We start from the raw sequence: 6000 nt of genomic DNA on the forward strand, positions 1-6000 counted from the left end.
GCCCCTAAACCTACCCATCACGTGGGTTTAGACAAATCGTACTAATTTGTACGAGTGAGGTCGTACGAATTAGTACGAATTAGCCAACTTTTTATCATTCGTACGAATTCGTACGAATTGGTCGTGAGATAGCATGTCAAGGTCTTGATTTTAATCGATAGATTCAGTTAGAATAAAGAGCACGGTAGGCTGTTACCAGTAAAATAAAATCAGTATCAAAAAAATCCTTATTCGCACTGCAGATGTGGGACGTGCAGACGCTGACTCTGAGTGGCATATTATTTACACAGACTGTTAATGCAGAGGAGCCATGGATGCATTTACACTGCAATTACAATTGCAGAAATAATGTTATGAGAATGTGTTAAATATAACATTTTGAATATAGAAATGATGAAAACAATGAAATTATACTTTTAAATATGAAACTAAAACAGCCAATAGGTGGAGGAAAGTCACCGTCTTAATGCGTGAGTTTAAAGGAGTCATAATGTTGTGTTACCTTGGATACCCAAATGCTCTATTATAGTATTTTAGGCACTTCTAAAAAAGAAAAGTGGAAAAAAAATCAACACAGAGCCCCTCAGACCCTTATTTCTAAAGGCATTATTGTCTCGCGAGATCTGATGCGATGTTTTGGCTGTCGTGGACGGTCATTATAATAATGCAAATGAGGGGCGCGTTGATTGGTTGCAGGAATGTATTTTACTACTTCCAAGCGGTACAAAAACATAGACAAAATACTGCAATAGCTCAATAAATGTGACGGTACTTATTGTTAGTGAAATTGTAATCACAACCAAAGAAAAAAGAAAAAATACACCATTGCCAGATACATTCTTACAGAAGCCCCACTAACTGAAAGCTATTTTCAAACTGCATGTTTTGCATGAGTTTGGCTAATAATGTTTAGTGGTATATTGTTTTCATACTTGCATTTAAACAGTTTTAGCCACTGAGCATGGACTCCTGTACCGTCACTACTGTAGCTGCTAGTGTAAAACAAAGTCGAAAGATGTGGCTAGCATTCGTAGAGTCCATTCCCCGTGTTTACCTCGAAGGTAACGTTACATACAATAGCCGCATTAGCTGTTGCTATTTGTTAACCACAGTAGAGCAATAAAAACACAGTCTTACCTTTTCAATTTCTGGCAAGTCCCTGATGGTTGGGATGGCACCTTTTCCCAAACGGAGCTTCGAGGCCAAGTTCGCCTGATACTGCCCCAAATTTGTAAAAGATTCCGGTGTAAAATGTTTAGCACACACACCTAACGATACGCCACTTGAAAGAGTTGTTGGGACAGCGTCATTAAAAATGAATTTCATCCACTGTTCCCTGATAGTTTCGTCCGTTTTTGGTAGATAAAACACATTTGCATGTTGTTTGTGGCAGTCACCCACAGAGCATCTCAGGTGTGCACTCGATTTCTCCATCTTTCTCGAGTCAACTAAACTGAATCTGAGGGGGAGAGGGGCGGGCTTCCCGCGGCATAGGTTTGCGGTGTCCATATTTGGTATATCCTCCCCCGTCTTGACGTCAAGAAGGGGAAGAAATCAAAATCTCGTTTTTTCGTGCGCGTGCACGTGGCCTATTTTACAAACCCCGAGGTAAACAAACGCTTCACTTTTAAATATCGGCTTCCCGGCCAGTGTATAATCATTATGCAATCATAACATACATTGATTCTCGTGGAAAAGTGAAATTTCTACATTATGACTCCTTTAAGCTATAAAAAAAATTGTTGACCCATTCCTGTTATGTCTATTCCAGAACCATGTATCAGTTTCCAGGGCTATTGATACTTTGGAGCGCCTCCGGAGAATAAAATACCCCAACAGAGACACCATAATTCATGGTTACAGTCATTTTGAGGCCTTGACAGATACCGAATACTTGTATTCTTGTGTTAACTGTGGCTACCATCCTCCTGTGGTCATCATGGACTTGCACAAGAAGGGTGTTTTTAGTATGTCAGGTAAGAGTTTGTTCCCTTTCGTTGTCACTCCGAGTTACGTCGGATGACGACGAATGGGGTTTCGCTTAGAAATCCTATCATCTTCGAGTATTAAAACACGAGCCAATGGCAATGAAATGCCATGGGTCTGCGGAATTTGCATAGCGTAACTCCGCCCCACGCAGGGGGTATATAAGGAAGTGCGCGAGCAACATGCAGACTATGTTTTCGCTTCGGAGCCAAGTTCAGTACTTCACTCCACAAGCCTTTTGAGTGTCATCTCAAATCTCTTCGAGACGAGCGGCTCTTCAGTGTGTTGGCTCTTCCAGCGAGATCGCATTTCCTGCTGCTGATTTGTGCAGTAATCTGCCGACAGTGAGTGTGTTTCTCCCTGGGTGCTTCAGCACTCTGCTGAGCTTTTCCACTCTCTAAAAAGAGCTGCACGCGGCACGTCTTTTTCAAGACGGTTCGCCCGTGTATTTTCTGGATGTGTGTGCGTCAGTCATCTGCCTAACGGTCGCGAGCGCTGTTTTGCGTGTTGGGCAATTCCTCGGGCCACACCCCCCTCCACATCGCAGACCATGCACTCACAGCATCACAAGGCGGGCTTGATTCCTCTGGAAATGAAGTTTCGACTGCGTTGCCTCCCAAGGGAGTGCCATCGTTGCCGGGACCGATCCAGAGCTGTCAGCCATGCTTTCCCGGGCAGCTGAAAGCATCGGCTGGAGTGGCCCCGCCCTCCCCCCGAGCGCTGTAAGCTTCTCCCGGACGTGCATCAGGACGCCTGCGCTGCGCGAGACTCCACGTGACTTTCGCGGCCCGTGGGTGTCCTCCGCCTTCGCTGCTTTCGATCGCACGGCGATCATGGTCTGTATGTTCCCTGTCACTATAGTGGTACGGTCATGCAGTGCTGTGTGTCGCCTGCGCCTTCGATGCAGTGCTGTCCCGGGAGTTCTGTCGAACCGGCCGCAGTGGAACGCTAGTCCTTCCCTGGCCAACCCTGACAGAACGCGGAAACTCTAACCACGCCCCCATCCTGGGACGCTATGCCTCCCATGCCGGGCCTGGTTGTTCCGCCACGCACACTACTGACCTCGCTCAGGCGACATCGGTACCTGCGTGATCCTGGGTCAGGTGATGCCCACTAATGTGGTCCAGACATGGGTTTAGCCAGGTTGATGTGGGGTGGTCTGAGAATGAATTTTCTCAAATTCCCCATGTCCCGGGCTGGGCTCTTTGGCGGTGTGGCTTCGACCACCTGAAGCAGACTCGGGTCCGGCACCGATGGTCATCCATCCGTGCGGCCTCCTCAGTCTGCTTCCCGCCAAGCCCCCCTCCATGCGGCTGCTCCCCTCGGGCCTGCAAAAAACGGACCTGAGCAGGAGGAAGCCGCAGGAGGGCGGCGCTGCCCGTCTCTGCCCCTTAGACTGCCACGCCAGCCTAAGCAGCACCTTGAGGCGGGCAGCCTGATCGGCGGGCTGGTTGAAGACTGCGCCCAACAGTCTTCGATCAATCCAGAAGCAGACTGAGGCTTCTGCACTGATGGTCATCCGTCGGTGTGGTCTGCTTAGTCTGCTTTCCGCCGACACCGCCTCCTTGCGGCTCCTCCCCTCGAGCCTTCACTGGCCTGAGCACAAGGAGGTCGCTGGAGGCTGGCACCGCCTGTCTCTGCCCCTTAGCCGGCTAACACCTGGCTGAGCAGCACAAACCTGAGACAGGCAGCTTGGAGTTAGGGCTCAGTTCTTCAGGAGCTGGTAGCAGGACCACTCCTTCCCCCGCTGGAGGCTCGGGGCAGAATCTCTACAAAAGAACTGATGCTCTTTCTCTGAGCCCCAAGAGGCTAAGGATGACAGCACGCGCCGCCCACGGGCCACGCTCCTCTCATCCCCCTCTGTCGCCAGACCCCTGCCAGAGCACGCCCCCGTGGGACGCTGGTCCTCCCCCGGCCTCCTCTGGCAGGACGCGGTTATGACAGTGCCCCCGCACAGGGCCGCTATGCCACCCTCGCCTGGGCTGGTCATTCCGCCTCGCTGCACCCCCGACGGTACGTCTGTGGTTCGAATAACCCCGCTGGCGCAGTTTCTGGAGGCCTGGCTAGAGCTTTCCGGACTGTCCCGCCGGGTCGCGAGAACCATCAGGCTCGGCTCCGTGATTCAGTTCGCGCGGTCTCCTCCCCGCCTCAGGGGAATCCGCTCACTATGGCCGGTGGCAATGCCCCTGTCATGAGAGCGGAGGTCGCTACCCTACTGGCGAAGGGTGCGATCGAGACTGTCCCTCCAGCCGAAATGAAGTCTGGGTTTTACAGCCTCTACTTTATTGTACCGAAGAAATCCGGTGGGTTTCGACCCATCCTGGACCTGCGCGTCCTGAACCGCTCCCTTCAAAAAAGAGGATGCCGTTCAAGATGCTCACAGCCAAACGCATTTTCGAATGCGTGCGGCCGCAGGATTGGTTTGCAGCGATCGACCTGAAGGACGCATACTCCCATGTCTCCATTTTTCCTCGACACAGACCGTTTCTACGGTTTGCTTTCGAGGGACAGGCATACAGTATGCGGTTTTCCCTTTCGGGCTAGCCCTGTCTCCTCACGTCTTCACGAAGGTCGTCGAGGCAGCCCTTGTTCCCCTACGTGAACACGGGGTTCGCATCCTGATTTATATCGACGACTGGCTGATCCTAGCTCACTCTCGAGACCAGGTTTGCGAACACAGGGACCTTGTGCTCCGGCACCTAGCTCGTCTGGGCCTTCGGGTCAACTGGGAGAAGAGCAAACTCTGCCCCGTGCAGAGGATCTCTTTTCTCGGTATGGAGATCGACTCGGTCGCCATGTGCGCGCAGCTTACGAGCGAGCGCGCGTAGTCACTGCTGACTTGTCTTCGCCAATTCAAGGGCAAGAATGCGGTTCCACTGAAACTATTTCAGAGGCTCCTGGGGCATATGGCATCCGCAGCCGCAGTAACGCCGCTCGGATTGCTTCATATGAGACCGCTTCAGCTTTGGCTTCACGATCGAGTCCCGAGGTGGGCATGGCAACACGGCACGCTCCGAGTCCCAGTGACTCCGACCTGCCGTCAGACCTTCACCCCGTGGTCGAACCTCAATTTTCTACGGGCTAGAGTGCCCTTAGAACGAGCTTCCAGGCATGTTGTTGTCTCCACAGATGCCTCCACCACGGGCTGGGGTGCCATGTGCAATGGACATGCTGCTGCAGGTTCCTGGACAGGTCCTCAGCGCCTTTTGCATGTCAATTGCCTCGAGTTGCTGGCCGTACGCCTCGCCCTGCACCGCTTCCGAGCGTTGCTCAAGGGTCAACACGTACTAGTCCGATCAGACAATACCGCCACAGTAGCGTACATCAACCATCAAGGTGGTCTACGCTCCCGCCGTATGTCGCAACTCGCCCGCCACCTCCTCATATGGAGTCAGAAGCATCTGAGGTCGCTTCGAGCCATTTATATCCCGGGACACCTGAACCAGGCGGCCGACGAGCTGTCTCGAGTTCGGCCTCTCGCTGGAGAATGGCGACTCCATCCCCAGTCGGTCCAGCTGATTTGGGATCAGTTCGGAGACGCACAGGTAGATCTGTTTGCCTCACACGACTCGTCCAACTGCGACCTGTTTTATTCCCTGTCCGAGGGCGCTCGGCACGGATGCACTGGCGCACAGCTGGCCGCGGGGCCTACGCAAGTATGCGTTTCCCCCAGTGAGCCTCCTTGCGCAGACTTTGCGCAAGATCAGGGAGGACGAGGAGCAGGTAATATTGGTTGCCCCGTATTGGCACAACCGCACCTGGTTCCCAGAACTAGTTCTCCTCGCGACAGCACCTCCCTGGCCAATTCCTCTGAGGAAGGACCTGCTTTCTCAGGGACGGGGCACCCTTTGGCACGCTCGTCCCGATCTTTGGAACCTCCACGTGTGGCTCCTGGACGGGAGGAGGTAGGTTTGAGTACCCTACCACCAGCGGTGGTGGCTACCATCACTTCCGCTAGAGCATCGTCCACGAGACATGCCTATGCGTTGAAGTGGAACCTCTTCGTCAACTGGT

The sequence above is a fragment of the Rutilus rutilus genome (genome assembly GCF_951802725.1).
Source record: "Rutilus rutilus genome assembly, chromosome: 3".
NCBI lineage: Eukaryota > Metazoa > Chordata > Actinopteri > Cypriniformes > Leuciscidae > Rutilus > Rutilus rutilus.